At 42.2% G+C, this 22234-nt stretch overlaps 1 pseudogene; it reads left to right on the top strand.

Moving 5' to 3' along the window:
- Positions 1-22234, top strand: part of LOC118857894 — a 61877-nt pseudogene that overhangs the window by 33775 nt on the left and 5868 nt on the right.

Genomic DNA, 22234 nt, shown 5'->3' with positions numbered 1-22234 from the left:
CTATCCTGTTCCCCATCCCAATTGTGATTTTTTTAGACTTGTGGGGTTCTTTCACTACTTTGGGGTATTTATAGTATACCCCTAAGGACTTGACTCTGTAGTGTTTTATTACTTCTTAATAACCTTCCTTTCTTTAGTATCAACTATTCCATAGCCCCACACTCTTCGCTTCTCCATTACACCAGTTCCCCATTTCACCAACTTATCCCACCAACCAATCCACTCTACCAATTTGTTTTATTATTTAGTTTGTTCCATCTGGCTTTCTTACTCAGCCTTGCAACTTCCTTCATGTTTCCCTTCTCCTGAGTCTCTCTTCAATTCCTTGTAATTTTATCCTCATTCATCCTCCTTGACCTTGTTCCTTTTCTTTCAACATTCTCTCACAGAAGCTGGGACCAAGAATATGTTCATCTTCACATTTTCCTCAATTTATCCCAAATTGCTCCTCAAGCACAAACCTCTCCTACACACAGTGTCTTGCTCCTTATTCAGCTCAGATGCTTCTCTCTTCTCCCAGGGATAAGAAGGAAACCAGAGAGCTAGCATCATTGATCATCAGATTTGGTTCATTCAGCCAAAACTTATTGTTGCCTTGCGTACACACTTATGGCAAAGGCTAGGCATTATAAATATGATTGACTGTGATAAATAATCCCATCCAACAAATTTTTAAGTCAATTTATTTATTTTTAGTTTTCACCATTCACTTCCATAAGCTTTAAATTTTCCCCCTCCCTCCCCAAGACAGCATGCAATCTGATATAGGCTCTACATATACATGCCTATTAAACATGTTTTCACATTAGTCATGTTGTATAGAAGAATTAGAATGAATGGGAGGAACAATGAGATAGAAAATAAACAAAACAGAAAAGAAAATAGTCTGCTTTGCTTTGCATTTAGACTCCATAGTTCTTTCTCTGGATGTGAATGTTAGCAAAGTCTAGGGATTACTCTAGAAAGAGGAGGATCACAGTCCAGTCGGCCTGATGCCATTGTTTTCTGTTCTTTAGATGGTTTCATGAGATTCAGAATATGCATGGAAAAGTAAAACTTTTCCCTGTAGGCTGTAGTTCCCTTTGGTAGAACCTGAAAATTGGCCCCACTCAATCTCCTCTCCAGCTTTGTAATTGCCAAGAAGCCCTACACTAAGAAGCTAACACCTTTATAGTTCAAACCAAGTTCATTTAGATTGTTTAATGGGTTTGTCAGCCTCTCATAACCCTCTTCTTGGTCTGCAGATGACAGCACTGATGCTATTGAAGGAAGAAGACTTTTCAGGTCTGAGTTGCTTGCTGGATAGATAATTCAGGCCTCTCAGTCAACTATTTGTGCTTCTGGGATGGACTCATTGTCAGAGCTTGGAGTCGGCCAAGTTGCTGCTCCAGACCCGGCATGTGTTAAGGTCCTAGAGTGGTGTCTGCAGCAAAACAGGTGAGGATAGGTAATGCCTTCTCTTGGTCACTTCTCTGTCCTGTAATAGGGATAGTAAACCTTTTTTGATGATGCTGCCTGTCAACTCTTCCACCCCTCTTCAACATGAACATACAGTTGCTAATTCTTCTCTGGCCACAGGAGGTTGGCATAAGGAGCATCTTGCCTCATGTTTCTCTGACCTCAGCTCACCTGTGGTTCCAGGCTCACCTCCTTCCCACCTCATCAGGATTTCCAGAAGTGGAGGGGCTGTAGAGAAGAATGGCAGTCTCTGTTTGGTCATTGTCCTGGCACTTGCCAAAAGTATTCCAGGGGAGTTTCTGTCAGCAGACATTAGAAAGCTTGGTAGTAAAGGGCTTGTCCTTCAGAATCTCCTGGAGTCTCGTTGATGGTGGGTACTGACAATTTCCATCCTAGATCTGGCTCCTTTTTTAGTGCTAACAGAGGTGAGATCTGTGGTCTGAGGAGTGAAGGAGAAAGGTAAAGGAGGAAATGAAGTCAGGCTCTCCCCTGACAGAACTATGAAACCAACCCCACACTTCCTCAGTCTTCTCTTTGCAGCCTTCCTATACCAGAGAGAAGAGAGATCCTACATCACTTGTATGGTGGAGACAGCCATTCAGTGCTCTACTCCCTTCATCACCTCACAAACCTTCCTGCTCTTAGGGAGGAAGATGTTCTTGAGCTACTGCAGAAAATGCTCATCAAGGACCCACAGCACAATCAGTGTACATTGAAGTGGAGGTGGTCCAGGTCATGTCTCTCCCCTGCTAAATGAAGGTCTGCCCAGGCTTATTGCCATGACTTCTCAAAATGGGCAGCCTGGCAGTGGTCCCCTAGAGTGTCCTTGAATTTGAAGGAACAACAGTGAGTCACTCACACCAGGAGGGTGGGGTTTCCTCACCTTTCCTAGGAACTCTGAGATGTTGGGAATCTCTGGAACAGAATCACAAATACAAGATCTCTGGCCTTTCTGAGGTAATTTAGGTTACAACTGAGCATCCTGTAACTTGAAACTCTCAATATATACATTCCCCAATTGAATAAAATTAGAAGCTTCATTTTAAATTCTGTACATTGTTAAAGAGGATAAGGACTGAGAAAAGGGCACTGGGAAGTTAATTATAGTGATTCTGAACAATCGTAAATACGATACAAGACCGCTTTACCACCACCATCCCCAATCTTCGAACAAATTAGAATTATCTGGTTTTCCTATATAAAAACATAAAACCTTTTCAGTTGATTTCATTCTGAGCACTATTGATGTGAGAGGACATAGACATATACTTTAGAAAAGAAAAGGTAGATGATGTTACCGTACCTATATCAGAGCTATAGGACAATGTGGATTCTAGTCTATTCATCTTCAGGAGTTCTGTAATGGGTGAGGGTGGATGTCTTAGAATAAGTGAGTCTGGGAAAGGATTTTTAAGGATTGTCAGGTTTGGGAGGTAGACAGAACATAGACTTTATGATTCTATGGGTAGGAGTAAATGAAAGAAGGAAATAAAAGAATCGTAATGTTTAATTCAAATGGCATAAAAGACAAAGACAAGAGGAACTAGTAGAAATAAGAAACGGTATGGAGAGAAGACACATCTAAATGACTCAAAATCTCCCCATCTCTTCATGTTGTGCTCACAGCCAGTGGGAATGTGAAAGAATTGACTCTCAGGAGTTTTACTTCTTTCTTTTCTCCTTCTTTTTATTTAATATTCAACTGATTTCTCAATTCCCAACAATCTGTACCAATGTCAGAACCTGACACTCTTACAGGGATTCTGTGCCATGAAGCATGCCATCTATGCCCTCTGTGTGAATTCTCACCAACGCTCTCAGTGCCAGGTCTGCAAAGAAGGACCCTCTGAGAACCTGGCCACTAACCAGGAGCCCACAAAGGAGTCTTCTTCCCCAGGTGCAGTAATTGGGCCCCATCTTGTACATGGACTTAGTAGCAAAAATCCAACATATATATTCTTTGTACTGATAATCACTTTCACTGCAGTTTTCAATTTAAAGGTTTTATTACTCACAAGAATTATTTCATTGTTATCAAATAGTATTTTCAGTGTTGTAAAGGGAAAACCAAAATATGAAGGAAAAAAAGAACTATCTAATATCTAATGGAGTCAGACCTCCTGACTTCCTTTCTTTGCTTTTATCGGGACACTTTGAAGTCTCTGTGTCTTCAATGTACCTTGTCTGTAAAGTTCACAACTTAGTTAGAGGTCGTTTCCAATATTATATCACCACCACTCTAAACTATGTGTGATCAAGGTTATTTTTTAGCAGCATCCTCTTGCCTGGTGAATAGCTCTCTTGGTATTCAGGGAAGCTAAGATAAACTGTGGTTTACTCTTCTGGGGCAGGGGGAATATAAAAGAGGATTAATTAAGGGAGACAAATGCTACCTTCATTCTAGTAAATCAGAAATAGAGCATTTGTAAGAGAGAAGGGATAGTAAGATAGTACAAGACCCACCTTATTGAGGTTTCAGTGCCTTAGCTGAAAGCACATACTGAACATAAGTATGGTAGGTTTATCTGTGTCCTGTGAATGAAAGAAAAACACTTATTAAGTACCTGCTAGGTACTTAATTCCAGGCACTGTATTAAGCACTGGGAAAAGACAGTCCTTGCCCTCAAATTACCTAATGTAGTGGGGGGAAAGGGACAGATAACATACATAGAAGAGTAGTTACCGAGGAAGGGAGTTTTAGTCTGGGGACTTCCTGGGATATTGAGTTGAGCCATAGAGTGACTTACATGACATAGCCTTTCCAGAATGCAGTGGTAAGTATTGATTTAATTATTGTACTCAGAGCAAGAGAGTGGCCGGGAAGGGAGGAGAAATACAGCAGGCAGATGGCCCAGATGGACACAAGCTAGAAATAGGGTGCTAGAGGAGTTTGTTCTCCCCTATTAAGAAGCATGAAGACCCTGGCGTAGCTCACCGGCCAATGCCAGGCTTCAGCAGTATCTCTGGTTTCTGCTAAGGTCCTGAAGCCCTGTGGAGTGTATCATGCAGTACGTCTTACTAGTCTTCTGACCACTGCTATAGTCTCCTGGCTTAGAAGATAGTGCCCCTAGGTAAGAAAATGTTTGTGAGGCTAGCAGATGATTTTTATTTTTTGCTTTTGGCTTGGAGGCATGTATGAGTATATATGTGAACTTGTTTTTTTCTTTCTCTGGCACCCTTCATCTCCTTAGGTGCCTCAAATCTCTTCTCAACATACCTGGCCAAGTGTCAACATTCCCTGCGGCTAGAACTTCTGGAAAATATTTTCTCTTTGCTCCTCAGCACCTCTAGTGACCTTCACCAAGAGCCTGCCCTGCCTGAGGACTATGCTGAAGATGATGACCTTGATGTGAAAAGTCCTCCAGATCTAGGATGTTCTCCCTCTGAAAACCCCCAGCATATACCCCAGCCTGAGAGGAAGTCAGAAGGGCCTGCCCTTGAGATGCTCGGAGGTCTTCCTCACAACTCTCCAAGCTGTCTGATTGCAGAGGCAAGAGGCAAGGATCAAGAACAAGGCTTTCTGGACCTCAAACATAGTAGTGGTAGCAGTGGGGTTTGGGCTGATGAATTAGCAATGGAGGCTTTTCTCAAGCTTCTCAAAGAACAGCTAGAGGAAATCAACAACCGTGAGCCCTCCAAGGACCCTAAACTGGTTGAGAGCCAGAGCTGCTCAGGAAGCAGGGATGGGTTGCAGAGTCGACTGCACCAGTTCTCCAAAGTTCTCTCTGAGGCACAGTGGAGATATAAGGTGGTAATCAGCAACCAGAACACAGCTAAGAGAAGGGATTATGCTTGTAGGACAAAAAGGGAGAAAACTAAGAAATGGTTTCAGAGTCCCATAGTAATTTTCAGAGGGCCAGATGCCATCCTAACCTGTATTATAAACTTGAACATTGTTCCACTTTTTAGCAGGCTTTCTCTACCTACTATCCCAAGGAGGGGGTAGCCTGCATACTTATTTGTATGACCTGTGGTGGATACCATTTCAGAGGAGCAGCTGACAGCCTTCCAGAAATGCCGCACCCTTGCCACACACCACTCTACTCTCTGCCAGGCTCACCGGGCAAGAAGGAGTAAGTCAGGTGAACTCAGAAACTCTTTCCATACATTGGGCAACTTGTGGTCTGCTACTTGTGTCCGAAGTCAATCACTTATTTATACCTATCATCAAGCTGGAAACTTTGAGAGAAACAGGAGAGGGAGAAGAAGAGCACATAGTCTGTACCCTCAAAAAGCTTATATTCTAGTTAGGGAGACAGGAGTATCATATTAAAAAAATTGGAAAACAAGTGCTAAATTCAGGACTGGAATCAGGAAGTCCTGAGTTCAAATCCAACCTCAGGCATTACTAGCTATGTGACCCTGGCCGAGTCACTTAACCCCTGCCTCAGTTTCCTTATCTATAAAATGGTTATAACAGTAGCACCTGCCTCCCAGAGTTGCGAGGATCTACAGAGGTAACATCTATAAAGCGCTTTGCAAATCTGGGCATGCTGTCTGTAAAGCTAGCTCCTCTAATTACTGCTGTGAGTGCCGGGGGGTTAAAATAACCACCATTAGAGATAACAAAGGTTACTGTTAGCATAGACTAACATGATAGGGGAAGCCTTCTTGGACAAGATAGGACTTGAACTGGGTCTTCAAAGATGTATTCGATGAGTGAACAAGAAAGGAAAGACCATTCTGTTTGTGGCGAATGGCATAAAATAATGTCTGAGAAATCGGTGTGGCTCAGAGACTAGGCAAAGAGGGTATGGATCCATGAAGCTGATGGGCTCCATGGGTTCTGCATGCAGGACCTGGATTACATCCATTCTAGATATATAAAGTATGCCGTGCTCACCAGTGGATGAAAGAGGAGCTAGAAGGCAGTGTGGACCCCTTGTCTAGGACAGGGGTCAGCACTGACCAAGCCTGTCAGATAATGACCCAGTAGCCACAGGGCATCTTATAAAGAAGCAGGCCATGGAAAGTGATGCAAAGAAGTTTGTCTTCCATAGCCTGATGCATTCACGTCTGTGCTTGATGGAGTCCTGTAATTTTCTCTAATACATGTGATATCAGCTATTGCTTGAAGGAGAAAGTAAAGCTTCTGTTGTAGAGAGGATTAGTTGGACCAGCTGCCTCTGAGGTCCTTTCTCTCTGCTACTCGCTAAAGCTGGTATTGCTGTACGGATGCTCGCTTTTATGTATGTGTGTATGTGCGTATGTATGTATGTGTGTATGTGTGGCAGCAGTTGCCTGCTGTATGGATGCATTCCACTCTCAGACTTCACAAGTTCCTGTTAATGAGAGGACTTGACATTTCCTATGCTACAAGAAATTGATGGTAGATTTTTTTTCCTCTTCTTTCTAGTGCCTTTAGATGGCTGGGACAGAGTCTCCAGCCTATCACTAGAAAGTACAAGTAGTGAACTAAGCACGAGCACCTCAGGTATTGATCAGGCGGGTCCTGTTCCCCACCTTTGTCCTGGGAGAGGGTATTCCTTCATTGTGGTGAAAGAACTGGGGTACCACAGCCTAACTCCATGTGAATATTGGCTTGAGAACTATGAGATCATGCTTACCATGTTCCAGGCAAAGTTAGAGGGAAAAGTGAGGACTAGCTCTATAGAAAGCCTTTCAGAGGCTTCCCTGTCAGGCCTGCTCACTTTCAGTTGAGATAAACAGAGGTTTCTCAGTGCCTGTCACTCGCTAAAGGAATCTAGAGGTGGAGATAGTCCTTCCTCCAGAGGAGAGGTCAGGCACTATCTCCAGGTTTCTCCATGGGGTACTCTGATGAAAGTGATTTGAAGACTTTGCAGTGCAAGTCATGTGCTCCCCTTATTTTCCCCTTATCCTGTGTTCCTTATAGAGGGAAGTCTGAGTACTATGTCTGGGCACAGTGAGCTAGAGGTCCAGCGACAACCCCAACCGCAAAACCTACTTATCCCAATGATGCTGTCTCAGCCCGAGTCACTTCTTGCATCTTGTATTCTCCCAGAGAAATTTGTGGAAGCATATCAGGTGAGAGAGAGAGACTCACTGCCCCCACCCTGCGGTGGCAACAGCTTTGATCTAGGCTGTTTCTTTGGGCCATCAGAAGTTACAGCTGAGTTGTTGATCTGCCTCAGTGAAGGGAATTTCCACACCAGGAGTTTAACCCCACCACCACCACCACCACTGGCATGGGCAGGGAATCATAAGTCCAGACCAAATACTGGGGGGAAGGGGGTTTGCAGCTGCAGTACATCAGCAGTCACAGATCATTGCTTCGTGTGGAAATTAAGAACATGTTACACAAACACATTGAGAGGCCATTGCCCAGCTAGCTTTCTCTATATCTATAAGGTACAGCTGGCCAGCTGGGCTCAGCATTCAGGTCCCTGGGAGGACTTGGCCTAGATAGTTGTGGTTGGCCCCAGGGTTCACCTTCCTCTTCTACCCATCTTCCTTATAGCTCCTTCAGAGAATCTCTGATGCCATCATGCGCTTTGATGTCACAGAACATTCCCTTGACCAGCATCCCAGCCTGACTGCCTCTCACTTTGTAGCCAACTACCTCACCACTCACTTCTACAGGGAACTGACAGCTACTCAACACTATGAGATCCAAGCTCTATACGTGGGGTCCAAGGTAAGTAGAGCATTGTATTAACTTTATACACGTAAGAAAAACTGCAGGCCTGTGAAGGGAGCACTTCCAGCAGGGCCAGCCCTATTCAGAACTCATAAATAGGCTTTGCGATATCCTGCCATTTAGGCATCAAGCCCTGTGCTCCCAGGTACTTACCCTGGGATTGTCCTCCCTTCCCTGGCACACTCATGTTCTTTGTAAACCCTCCCTTCACTGCCTGTGGCCCTTACTAGGCCACTCCATCTAGACCTGTCTTCCTTCTCTAGATGCCTCTGGCCACTGGGAAAAACTACTTGATTGCCTTGGGTGAAGGAGTTTCAGACTTTGGCAGGCAGTTTCTGTGATGCAAATGTAGACATCACAATGCAATTAAAGCCAAAAAAATGACATTTTATATGTATAATAGTTTCCCCTGCATACTGAAAATCATAATTATGGAATACATGATGATTCAAACAAATACAGACCTCCAAGTGTTACATGTCAGACTTGGAAGAAGCCTAAAAAGACTGTCTTGTTTCCATCTCAGAGGCCATAACTTTCTGTATGACTTTATGCATCCTAATGCCTCCATTTGTCTAGATCAGAATTGGGGCTTTCTTCTCCCAAGAGAAACCAATTGGTTGTTCTTATGGGTTAGATTGCACTCCACAGGCCTTCAGTAGCACCCTAAAGTTCCCATGTTACCATCCTTCCTTTGATGAAACTCTCATACAGGTTCTGCCTGAGATGCACCAGGCCAGCTACTTCAACCTGTCTTCCAGCCCCTTACTCATGTTGGAGCAGCTGCTGATGAACATGAAAGTGGAGTGGGCTACTGTGGCTGTGCAAACCCTACACAACCTGCTGACTGGGAAAGAAGTTGGCTTTACCATGGAGGACATTGACGCACTACTTTCCAGATCTGCAGGGAAAGCACTTGACTTCCCATATTCATTGAAAGAAAAGTGATCAGGTAGGTGATTTTCAATAGCACATTCTGGTCTTGGGACGGCAGAGGACCGATATAGCCATGCTGCACTTCTAATTCCCCTCCCCTTTGTTTCCCTGAGTTGCTAAAGGTCATAGGAGGGTAATTATTGTGCAAGAAAAACCCTGGATTTGGAGGCTCTGGTTACAAGAGCTTGCTGGGGTACCAGTGTGTCTGAAATGACATGTCTGCTTCTGGCATATGAACAGTCATTCCTTAAGTTCTATCACTTCTGGAATCACACCATTACATTACAGTTCATTATTGAAATACAAGCGGCCTCTTGGAGTGCTGCAGTAAAGTGAAGCCAGTACTTGAAGCAATCTGGGTTTAATCTCTAGGTGTAAGCATCCTTTCAAAGTCTTGACACATCCTTTGGGCACTTGGTTTAGGAGAACTCAGTGTTCACTTTTGTCCTCTAGCTAAAGGTTCAGCTCTTTCTGTACTCAGGTACCAAAGCAGAAGGAAGGAACCTATATGCTCTTGGGTTATGGAGGCTTTTAACTCTCTCTATATTCTCAAGAAAGCATCACCCAAACTGAACTGGCTTTGAGTTAATTTTTCCCATTACAGTGAACAGCGATACATTTTTTTGAGCCATGCTTTTAACAGCATGTCGTCCATAATTTACCTGAATTTTTAAAAATTTTTCCTCCTTAGATTCTGTAATTCACCTCCAAGACAGTTTTAATCAGGTGTCAGAGCCTGAGATTTTATCTAGGTCAATATCACTTGAGTTGTCTGCTGCTACTTTTCCTGGTAAGAAAAATTTCTGAAATTTTCCCTACTTTTTTGTTTCTTTCCTCCAACGCTATCTCCTTATTCCCTTTTTTGCCTCTTTCTAAAAAAACCTCTGCATCTGACCTTCTGAAAATCATTCTTTCAAGCTCCTCTTTCTGGGTTTGATCTAGCTTTGCATACCAGAGATGGTAATTTATGACCCCGTTGTGGATTGAGTGAATGTTTTGGGAGCTATTTCTCACTATCCAGATTTTTCAAGCTCAGTGGAAACATTAGACTAAATTCATCTTCATCCCAAATTTATTGAACTAAGGTAAAAAGATGTCTTTGCAGAGGAAGCTGAACTCTTCTCCATACATTACCAGGAATCCAGAAGGGTGGGAGCCTCCATAAACAGCCACCTTCTTGGGGTGTACATAGAAGAGATTATCTGATGAGTTTCCTCAGATATTATTTAAATGTCATTGTTATGTCATTCCCATGTCATTTACTTATTTAAAAATCTTCCAAGATTTCCCACAGCCTTTTGGTTCAACTCTAAACTTTGTTACCATTTTAAGGTCTTCTATATTCTAGCTTCAATCACTTAATTTCTTTATCTGTAAAACTAAGAGGTTAGGCTATGATCTCTAAAGTCCCTGCAGTCCATTGCTCCTACCTTTCCAAACTTAAATCCCACCATTCTCTGCAAAAACCCTCTGTTCCAGCCGCTGGGTTTTTAATTACCCCTGTCTGGAATGCCTTTTCCCCTTCCACCTATTGTATATTCCTGAATCCTACCTGTTTTTCAAGGTTGGTCTTAAAGTCCAGTCCTCCTCCATTAGATTTTTTAATGGCCATAAATATTAAGATTAACGCAAGCATTTTATTTTTTTTCTTTTTTATGGTTCTTTTTATTTATTTTTAATTTATGGGATAAAAGAAACATTTCCATAACATAGTTCAGTAAAAAAATACGATTGCATATGAAACTACACATCTGTTATGCACGACTTGCTATTACTTTCAAATATACAAGAAAATTATCATGTGATAATTTTCTGTTTCTCTTTTTTCTTCCCTCTCCCCCTCCCACCCTAGAGATGGGTACTGTTAGACATACATAGGTGTATATATTGATATATACATATTATATATATATATGATTATTCTCTGCATATTTCTATTTATCAGTTCTTTCTTCATTAGATTTTTAACTAACCTTCCTGACCCACAGTTCTCTTTCCTTTAGGTTCCTATAACACTCATTTAGTTCTTAGATGTGTTCTTACATTGTCACCTTTTTAAGTGTGTTTATGCTTTGTCCAGCAACTTCTCAACTACATCATCAACACCTTAAGGAAAGGGGCCATATTTTATTCTTCTTCATAACCCCTGTGATGCCCAAAACAGCATCCTCAAGTGTAGAGGTATCACACTTAGTGCAAGCAGATTAAAATGGAATGGGCATATGTTCAACAAAATAAGCAAAATATAGTAAAATATAAATGTTAGTTTGTGGTTTTCTAAGTCAATATGCAGCCACAGGGATCCATTTCTGTTTGAGTTTCATACACTGCTCAAGTACTCAATAAATATCTCAGTGTATATGGCTGATAAAGGCAGCAGACGCTTGTGGAGAGCCCCAAGGTGTTTTCATCACAACGTTGCACCTCTGTTTTTCTGTACTAGTTCTCTTCACATACAGACATCCGAACACTGGGTTGAGAATCAAAAGATTTTTGTTTTAGCCCCAGTTCTGATGCTTCCTAGCTGTGGGACTGTAACATCTCTCCAAGCATCAGTTTCCTCATCTGAAATATAGGGATAATTCTCTATTGCCTCACAGGATTTTTATGGAGAAAGTACTTTGTAAACCTCAAGAAGCAACATAAATATGAGCTGCTATTATTATCTAGTCCCAATTCTTACTCAGCACGTGGCCTCGGGTAAATCACTTAAGCCCTCTAAGCCTCAGTTTTTCATCTGTAAAAAGTGAAGATAAATAAACATGCTTTATATAGTCAGTAACTATGGAACAAGTGATGGTCTCCAAAAACATTTTGAAATTTGTAAAGGACTCTTGTAAATGTGAATTCCTGTTATCTGGACCTGGCTCTACCACTTGGTAACCACGTGACCTTGAGCAGATTACTTACTCTAATGTTCTGATACCATTATAACCAGGAATCCTAAATTCTTGACTCTGTCACTCATTGACTTTCAGACCTGGTACAATTTGTTGTTTATATCTCAGGTTTCTCATTTGTAAAACAAGAACGATCATTTTCTTTTCTATAAAGATAACAGATAGGATCAGGAAAATATCCTAAACTCCTTTTCCTTAAAAGTAAGCTGGTGGTCTCTTCTCAAGCTTTTGCCTGGTCACTGTAATATAAAGCCTTCCAGGAATAAAAACAGTGTCTCTAATCGCAGCCCTTTGCCTAATCTGGGTTACGAATCCAAATAACAGGATTTAATCCCCTTTATAAGAGAAAACCCCTTATGAACTATCTTTTATGCCTCAAAACTCTGAAGGAGTTAAATTTTCCAATCAAGTCCTGTCCAAAGATGATTTCTCAATTTTATCAAGAGGTAAATATCATAGAGATGGTAACCCAGAGGAAATTCCAAGCCTAACTTGGTTTCCTAGAGTCAGAGTACTCCTGAGTTATTCTGATTGTACACATATATTGTGGAAAACAGAAACAGGAACCTCTGCCTTGCTCTTCTGACCTCAGATCTCTCTTTTGTGGCCTGGCTTTTTTCAAGCAGCACTCAAAAACCTTACCACATTGGGACTTAGCAAGGTTACAATATTCAGAGGTACAGTGTACTTAGTAGAGTTCCAGCTTTTCGTCTTTGAGCTGGTCTTAAGAATCTTAGATTATTTTTCCTCTGTAGTACCCAGAAAACTTTGCTCTGAATGGGACCAAAAAATTTGCTTGCATGCCACAAAGCAATGACTATGACATTTCTTAGCATATAATACATGATATTTGTCCCAAAAAAAGATAGCCGACACAGCCAAATTAGAAGTTCTAGGCTAATGACATATTGATATAGCCTGGCCCACTTAGCTCTATTCAAGCTCTAACTTCAATTCTCACTTTTCATCTGACCTTTTGGAGTCTCCTTTGCATGATCTCCAAGCTTAAAGGAGAGAAGCTTCCCACAGAGTGATCCCTTGGAATTTATGCCCCCTGAAAAAGTGCCAGCTAGGCAGGAGTGGGTACCAGATGAGATGGAAATCACCTGTATGATGTGTAGAAGTGAACGTTTCACCATGGTAAGCAGCTGCCTGCTTCATTTCTTACTAAGTGAGAGGGAGCCTCAGCTCAAAACGAAGGAACCTGTGTTCTAGTCCCAAGTGTGTCACTAACAAGCACTTCCTTGTCTGTAAAAATGGGGATGATAAAACTTATCTACCTCACCCTTTGGCCATAGGGATGAAACAAGGTGATAGATAGCTAAAAGTGCTTTAATAAAGTATTATTATTGAGAAATATAGGTTATTTGATTGGTTTTATTGATCTGGTTGGCACAGTGCCTGGCACATAGTAGTAGCACTTAATAAGTGCTGATTGATTGTTTAATTGAAAGCCATTGTTAAAAAGATGTGTGGGTATCTCTTCTTTCCCACTGTGTTGTGCCCACCAGAAGGTAGAACTAGTTTTCACGATCAGCCCAACATTGCAGAATCTTTAATGAACTTTGAAGTTTCTCCCTTCAGCTTAAAGAGAGGCTCCTCCAGGGCAGGGATGTCAGATTGCATTTATTTGCTTTAGCACCAAGACTACCATGTCCTCTGAGTACATAATATGAAAAAACTGGAGAAAAGAAGGGAGGGAAGGGGACTCCATTGACAGAACCATTTATTAATTTATTGAGAAAAGCATTTATTAATCTACCCATATCCCCTTTCCTTTCCCCTCCTATTTCTTAGTTTTACCCGCTGTCATCACTGCCGTCACTGTGGCAGGCTGGTGTGCAGCTTTCGCTCCACTAAAAAAATGGTTGTGGAGGGCAGCAGAGAGAACCCAGCTTGGGTGTGTGACCAGAAACAGTGAGTGGAGGCAGCAAGGGCTCTGCTCGTTCCCCTAAGCATTCAGGTCCCCAAAAGCCTGCTTCTCTGACATCAGCACTCCTCAAACATTTAGTGACTTCTGGAGTGAGATGTTGGTGGACTCATAGCAGGACAAGCTATCTGTAGGTAGGGCTAATCCTTTCCAGCCAAGATGAGAAGAAATATGTGTTCAGGGTTCCTGTCATGGATTCCTCAGTGGCAGGGATTTATTTCTTCATTCTGACCCCAAGAGTCTGTTTAGTGTCTGCACTTAGTGAAGCAACTAACTCCTTATCCACTTGAAGCAGTCTCTGCTTCATGGATCACACCTCCTAGCTCATGGATGCTTAACTAAAGTTTGTTAAATTGAATTAAATATTTCCTATCCCAGTTGGGCACTACTTACCATGTAAAATCCAGTTAGATAATGTATGAAAGTCATGTTGTAAACCTTATTTATATGCAAACATTAGCTTTTTGAATTATTGTAACCTTACCTGTGCCAACAACCATGCCTAGTAACCCATAATTTTTAGATCATCAAACGTGCCAGTCACATCTTCCTAATAAATCTTCCATTTGCCCTCATACTTCAAAATCCATAAGAACCTCCAGAGTTCTATATTCATAGTAGTATTGATTAAGTCCACACCTCTGGTTTCAGTTCTGTGTTGAAATAGGTGCCTAATTCCCTTCAACGGTAAGAGAGACAATACGTAGACAGGAAAGAGCTCTGAGTCTAGTCATATCATACATTCAAATCCTGTCTCTAACATTTATTATCTGTATGATGTTGGGCAAGCCAACTTCCCTAGGCCTCAGTTTTCTCATCTATAAAATGAGAGTTGGACTAGATGGCCTCTGAGGTACCTTCTAGCTTGAGATCTGTAATCCTATGGTTTTTTCAACTATGAGACATGTGATGGGCAATTTATTTTTCTGTTTCTATTTCCAGTTTGCCAGAGGAGAGTATAGGACATTCAGAAGGTGAGCCTGAAAGATACTCTGATATTCTCATATTGGTTTTTAATCTCATGTTCCCTGTATGTTAGAGCTTATTGCAATGAAGACCCCAACTACTGCTTTCAGTCATTTATTTAATGCCAAAGCCCTCCCCGTGTGCATCTGTTTCTTAACTCAGCAGGTCATTCCTAGGGTATTTAATTACTTGCACCTTTACCTGGAAAGCGAACCCCTTCTTAGTTCTGTAGTACACAGAACAGATGAGCTAAAAACCTACCCAAATTCCTATTTGAGGTTGTACAATTTTAAGTTCCACTCTTAAGTTCCCACAAATCAAAAGGTAAATAGTTACGGGGAACAAATATTTATGTATCTTTCATTCTGAGCAGATGCAGAGAACCGAATTCCTTATTATTTACCACTGTCTATGAAGCATCACAGTTTTGTGTTCTACACTGTAGATCTGTCCCCAGCTATATCAGTCTTACAAGAGATGCTACTCCCTTCAGAGGTCTCCCTATGGGAAAGAGAAGGAGGCCATTACCATAATCAAATGTCTGCACTATTACCTGCTGTCAGGACTGACCACCATTGACTTCTAGGGTGCCCTAACTGACAAATGAATGAATGGCATTTCTATCCTCAGCCTCAGACAGCCCCTCAAGTGAGAGCCCCCCATACTTGGCTTTGGTGTGAGTCCCCAAAGCAGCTCAGCCTGAGTGGATTCTAGATCTGAATGAGGAAGAAGATAATCTAGTCCGGAGTGAGTTTTACTATAAACAGGTATGTGTGACCGCTGGCCATGCAGCCACCAGTGCCCTAGAGGAGAACCTAAGATCAACTACAGAGAGTTTTACACAGTGGGCATGGGATCCCCTAGATTTATTTTCAATCCACTGTTGCTTTACAAGAGGATTTTTTTCCCAAGTTCCTTCTCCTCTATTTCACTTGGCCCATTTGTAAAATGGAAATAAGTCCTCTCTCCTGAGAGTACTTGAAAAATGTTTCCGTTGGACACTGCTTTCTTCCTTTCCCCCTGGCTAGACCCCCAGTGCCTCCTTGTGCATTGCCATCCTGAACCTGCACCGTGACAGCATTGCCTGCTGCCATCAGTTGATTGATCACTGCTGCCAAGTGTCTTGGGGCCTGACCAACCCGGAGGTGGATGCTGGACTACTCACAGATATCATGAAGCAGCTGCTCTTCAGTGCCAAGATGATGTTTGTTAAAGTTGGCCAGAGCCAAGACTCAGCATTGTGTGGCAGGTAGCCTTGTCCTGTGGGTTAGGAGGGTTTCCTTCTATATCTTCCACTCCAAGTTATCCAAACATCCCCATCTTCAAAAAGACAGGGTTGGATAGGAATTCAGCCCACTCTAATTGATTCATGTTAATGAGTTAATTGCTAAGTCCTATGTGATTTCACTTTATTCTGTTTCAATATCAGTATCTATATTCCCATACTGAGTTCCTGGGGAAAAAAATCATTATCAAAGAGACTAGAATCAGAAGAAAATACAAACCTTGATTTTGGAGTTTGATCAGCATTCAGTATTTAATGCCTTCTAGTGCCAAGGAAAATTCACTAAGCCTGGTCTTTTGCTGAAAGCTAAGATCAAGTGACATTAGAGTCTTCTAGGTAGGTATGGTAAACAATGAATTACGTCATTTTGTGGATGGAGTGCCAGCATCAAATGTGTCAAGCTCTAGACCTACTTTTGTCCCAGACAGTAAACCTGCTCTGTACCTTAAATTACAAAGGCAGTGTGGTGTGGTAGAAAGAGTGCTACTCTTGTATTTACGAGAAACTTGAGTTCAAGCTCCACTTGGCTGATCAGCCAAATGACCATGGGCAAGTCACTTGACCTCCCTATGCCTCAGTTTACTCATCTGTAAAATGGAGGTAATAACACCTGTGGCACCTACCTCACATAGTTATTATGAGGATCAAGGGAGCTATATAAAGGGCTTTGTAAACTTTCAGTTACTTTATAAACATCAGCAATTGTTAGAATCCCCACATACAAACTAAAAGCAAACCAGAAACTAATTTTACAGCTCTACCTACTTGGCCCAGAGCATTGAGTTGTGGATTCAGTACTAGAGATACATGGAGACTTAAAACCATCTACCAGTGACTATACGTAGCTGAAATGTGGTCCGGGTTGGAAAATAGAGAATGTCTTTCTTCAGATAAGATGCTGACCATTGACTTAGTACTTTTAACTCACTTTATGATCTTGGGCAAGTCATTTGGGCCTCAGTTTCCTCATCTTTTAAATGGTTTTAAATGGTATCTTTTTAAATGGGTTGGACAAGGTAATTGTTTAAGATCCATTCTGGTGTGAAAATAATATGAATTTTTGAAGAGATAGCTATTGCTTCTCTAATATAAACCATAACAACTTTTTTCTAATTTAATAAAAATGTGTGAAGGACTGGTAATTATGTGCTTATATACTTTGTGCTCATTTATAGCCCCTTTTATCCAGGCAAGAGTATTACAGTACAGCCTCACAGTAGCACAGAATCCCCTTCCATGGAAATCAATGAGCAATTGATACTATATAATACACACTATAATCTACTGCCAGGAATCATAGGGTTCACTCACCTAGAGTCAGGAGTCAAGGACTCCACTGGCAGAATGGATGAGAAAGGACAGTCCAACAGTATCAGACAGAGCAGTGTATTAGGAGGGCAGAGTTTATAATCTCAAAGAGGATCATAAACATGACTGAAAGGTTCGGAACCGCCGGATATAAGAAACTCTCAAAGTAGAAGGCAGAAGAATCAAAACATATATTTAGGCTCCACAGTAACCAACCCATGAACCAGCAACCCCATTTTGATATATTGATCAAAAGCTTCCAGGCCCAATAAGTACGCCTTGAAAGAGTAACCAGGAGGCTACAGAGAAGCATGATTGCGTAAAGCAAAATCATGCTTCCCCCTCTATGGTAATAAGATTACCCACTGGCCTGAAGTCTTTGTTCAGCTTCCTCCCGTAGGTCAGCTCTGCTACTGGCAGCTCCTGCTTCAGCTGTGGCTGTGGCTGTGGCTGCGGCTGTGGCTGTGGCTGTAGCTGTAGCAGCCTCTGGCTCCAACGGGAGCTGCTTTTAACCATCCAGCTTCTGCGGGGGTATAAGGTACGCCGGGGAAAGCACAGGTTCTTTCAATCTGCTTAAGCAAGGTGAAGGGGTTGACCAGGAAAGCACAGGTTCTTTCCATCAGCTTAAGCAAGGGAAGCAAGGTGAAGGGGCCGACAAGCTTACTCCAGTCCAACATACAAACAGCATTCAGTTCAGGGGAAAAAGCCAAACTAGTCAAGGGCACTTGTTGACTAAGTGCTAAAGAGCCCATTTTTGGTTGCCAATACACTCCACCCCTTGTTATAGGATACATAATCTAATCAGCCATGTATCCTAGAACATACATTGTGATCCAATTACAAAGGAAACTAAAACATATCATTCATTATAAAGCAAAACATATCATTTGGTGACATTCCTAAATATTGGTTTACGATTCAAATGTGATCCACCCCTAGGTCCCAGCAAGATAATCTCTTCAATCAATCATCCCCAAAATAATTATTAATAATTCAAATGTCCACCCCTAAATCCTTGTATCCATTACATAGGATCAATAATATCATAATAATAAAACAACATAGCAAGGATAACACAAAATAAGTAAACATAGAACACTATCATCATTCCCACCCCCCTTGAATGATTGGGGCTCAAAATCTTGGGGTAAGGGGTGAAGGTCTCATTTTCCATAGCTTCTTCATGCTGAAATTGGATGTAGAGATGGCCCTGCCCCCAAAAGTCCCAGTCCAGAGGTCAGTTCTTTAACGAGCTGGCAGGAATTCCAAGAATGCTATATGCTTAGGCAGTCACCAGAAAGTGCAGGGTGCTTAAGCCTAAAGGAGACAGAACTAGCAACAAAATTAACCAAAACAAAGAACAAAAAGAGTAGGAAAGTATGGGCTATTATCCTTCAAATAAAATCATCCAATATCAGAAGCCAAACTCAGGTGGGAAATGTTTCTTTTCAAAAGGAACATAATGAGGAAGCCAAGAGGATCCCACCCTAGATAGAGACTAGGATTGTCCTCCCAGCCTTTCCCCAGATGTACAAGGAAACACAATGGGAAAACTAAACTAAGAGGATCCCATCCTAGGTAGAGACTAGGATTGTCCTCCCAGCCTTTCCCCAGATGTACAAGCTTTCATCCGTTAATCACACAAGGTCACCTTCACTCTGAGTGGCTTGTGGGCTTGCAGGAGCAGTTCTTATTTCCCTATTTCTCCTGTTATCAAGTCCTTTATCTCTATACATTCTGTATAATTCATTGGTTGGAATGCCATCTATCATTTCAAAACCTACCCCTGCTCTCAACAGAGCAGTAAACATTTCTTTCCTTGTTACTCTCCTTTGGCGCCAAGTTTGCTGGTTATTCACCCTTCTCTCTCGAGGAGATCTATCCCTTCCCCAGTCACCTAAGTCACGTAACTGTAAAATCTTATTTATCACTGTTGTAAGACGGCTCCCTACTTCTCCAAGTAATAAATTCAAAATTAGTTGTTTATAAGCAGGGGGAGCTGTCCTAATTATTAAATTCCTATGAGGCAGTCCCATTGGATCATTGTAATATTTGTCTGCGGTTCCTATCATAATGGCAGTCTTCATCACCTCCTCCTTTAGTCTCATGATACAATCTCTAAGTGAATACCAGGGTCTGTGCTCAGTGGGCCACATAGAATCAGTAGCATATCTCTTATTGCATCTCACAGCGGCTAACGCCAACAGAGTAGTCCTGCTATCACCATCTCCTTGCTGATGATGTTCCCTAAAACCTTGTTGAACTAGAGAATCATGGCTGATACCTATGAATCTCATGCAGTCTGTCCTATCTACTGATATTCCACTGGCCCCTTGATCACTGAGTCTTACCATCCAAGATATCAATGGTTCTCCTATTCTTTGGCTGAATCTACTCAAAATATCTGTGACCTCTTGTGGTGAGAAATCTTCCTGAATTTCCCTTGTAACTGAATCTTCACCTCGGGTTTCTGTCTTCCTCCTTTGTATGGGTTGAGCCCTTGTCTGATCATTTAACCATCTCCTATTCTCTGTGTGAGGGACATCCTGAACCCCAGTAGTGTTTTGTGCCTCAGCCCCTAACATTGTCTCATTTTCCCCCCACTCACTTCCTCTGCCACCATGGCTAGGACGAAGCAGGCAGTCAGGCTCTTTCTGGGCTGGGTTGAAATGCACTCTGGGCTTTTTTGGTCTCCTGTTGCTCCTAGCCACATTAATAGAAAAGTTCTCATTTGAGTCAGTTTGGTCTCCTGCTATCTGAGATTCCCCTTCTTCCTGTGGGGTAGGAGTGCCCCCATGTCTTTCACTTAATCTCAATCTTTCATATACTAGCCGGTAGGCTGATAACACTATCCAGCTTTGCCTAGATAGTGATGCCCCTGACTGAATCCCAACTTCTTGTAAACACTTTTCCAAATCCCTAGGATCTCCTCTCCGTAGCCTTGGTTCCCAGTTTTCACAGGGTCCAGCTTTTTTAGCCAATTTTTTTGCTAGGGAGGAATAAAATGGATCCTCCCATCCTGGGATATTCATCTCTTCCTCTGAAATTGTTCTGCTTCTAAATAGACATCTTATACCTAGCGATCCCATCCTCGTCGCCAAATGTATTAGGAGGGCAGAGTTTATAATCTCAAAGAGGATCATAAACATGTCTGAAAGGTTCGGAACCGCCGGATATAAGAAACTCTCAAAGTAGAAGGCAGAAGAATCAAAACATATATTTAGGCTCCACAGTAACCAACCCATGAACCAGCAACCCCATTTTGATATATTGATCAAAAGCTTCCAGGCCCAATAAGTACGCCTTGAAAGAGTAACCAGGAGGCTACAGAGAAGCATGATTGCGTAAAGCAAAATCATGCTTCCCCCTCTATGGTAATAAGATTACCCACTGGCCTGAAGTCTTTGTTCAGCTTCCTCCCGTAGGTCAGCTCTGCTACTGGCAGCTCCTGCTTCAGCTGTGGCTGTGGCTGTGGCTGCGGCTGTGGCTGTGGCTGTAGCTGTAGCAGCCTCTGGCTCCAACGGGAGCTGCTTTTAACCATCCAGCTTCTGCGGGGGTATAAGGTACGCCGGGGAAAGCACAGGTTCTTTCAATCTGCTTAAGCAAGGTGAAGGGGTTGACCGGGAAAGCACAGGTTCTTTCCATCAGCTTAAGCAAGGGAAGCAAGGTGAAGGGGCCGACAAGCTTACTCCAGTCCAACATACAAACAGCATTCAGTTCAGGGGAAAAAGCCAAACTAGTCAAGGGCACTTGTTGACTAAGTGCTAAAGAGCCCATTTTTGGTTGCCAATACAAGCAGGATTGACCTTTGGGCTCTCTGCTTTCTTACCAAGTTGAAACAATCCCTGTCTGTCAGGGATGGGGCCCAAGCAAAAAGTCGTAGGCTTTGAATATATGCCTGCAACTAGTCAAGGCAACCAAACCTAGGGGCCCATGAAAGAACTTCAGTTGAGCCAGGCAGGGAGGCGAGAATCTAAATAAAGGGGTAGGGAGACTCTGAAAAGAACAACTAGGAAATCAGTGATGTTTTCATCTGGGTACTAGTGTGAAGTAGAATCTAAACTGATTCAGGTGATGGCATCACTGAATAAACTAGCAAACACAGAGCACACAGACCCCACCTTCTACATGAAGCCTTTCCCAGTCCTCTTAATGTTAGTACCTTCCCTCTAAGATGATCTTCACCTTACCCTACATATATCTTGTTTGCACAGAGCTGTTTTCAGGTTGTCTCACCCTTTAGACTGTGAGCTTCTTGAGGGAAGAGACTGTCTTTTGCTTTTCTCTGTATCCCTAGTGCTTAGCATAGTACCTGGCATAGTAGATGCTTAATAAATGCTAGATGACAGACTGACCTAAAAAGGAAAACCTGATACTACCTGCTGCAAAGGCTTTGCTTCATGCTCCTAGTGACCATAGCAGAAAATTAAAGCAGGAGTTCAAGCAAGTTATTCTAGGGGGAGTTCTGTGTAGATTCCTTTCCATGCCCCTTTCTTCCATTAGCTACATCAGCAAGGTGGATGTACTGAATATTTTAGTTGCTGCTATTGACATGTACCATCTCTGGATCAGATCCTACAGCCAGATGCAGTAACGAGACTAAGGAACCAACTTTTGGAAGTTGAATACTATCAGCTGGGTGTTGAGGTAAGAGAGGAACACAAACTGCATCCAACTCGTGAGAATGAATTGCATTTTGCTAGTCTCAAAAATCACTCTCGTCAGCATTTCATGGGAGTAGGGAAGTATCCTTAGCAGAGCCAATGGCCAAGTTAGAGTGGTGGAATATATTTTTTAGTTTAGACTTACCTATGGGTAAAATTGTCAGTGTC

The sequence above is a fragment of the Trichosurus vulpecula genome, chromosome 7 (genome assembly GCF_011100635.1).
Source record: "Trichosurus vulpecula isolate mTriVul1 chromosome 7, mTriVul1.pri, whole genome shotgun sequence".
NCBI classification, from domain to species: Eukaryota; Metazoa; Chordata; class Mammalia; order Diprotodontia; family Phalangeridae; genus Trichosurus; species Trichosurus vulpecula.
The sequence above is the reverse complement of the archived record's forward strand: the minus strand, read 5'-3'. Positions and strand labels throughout refer to the sequence as shown.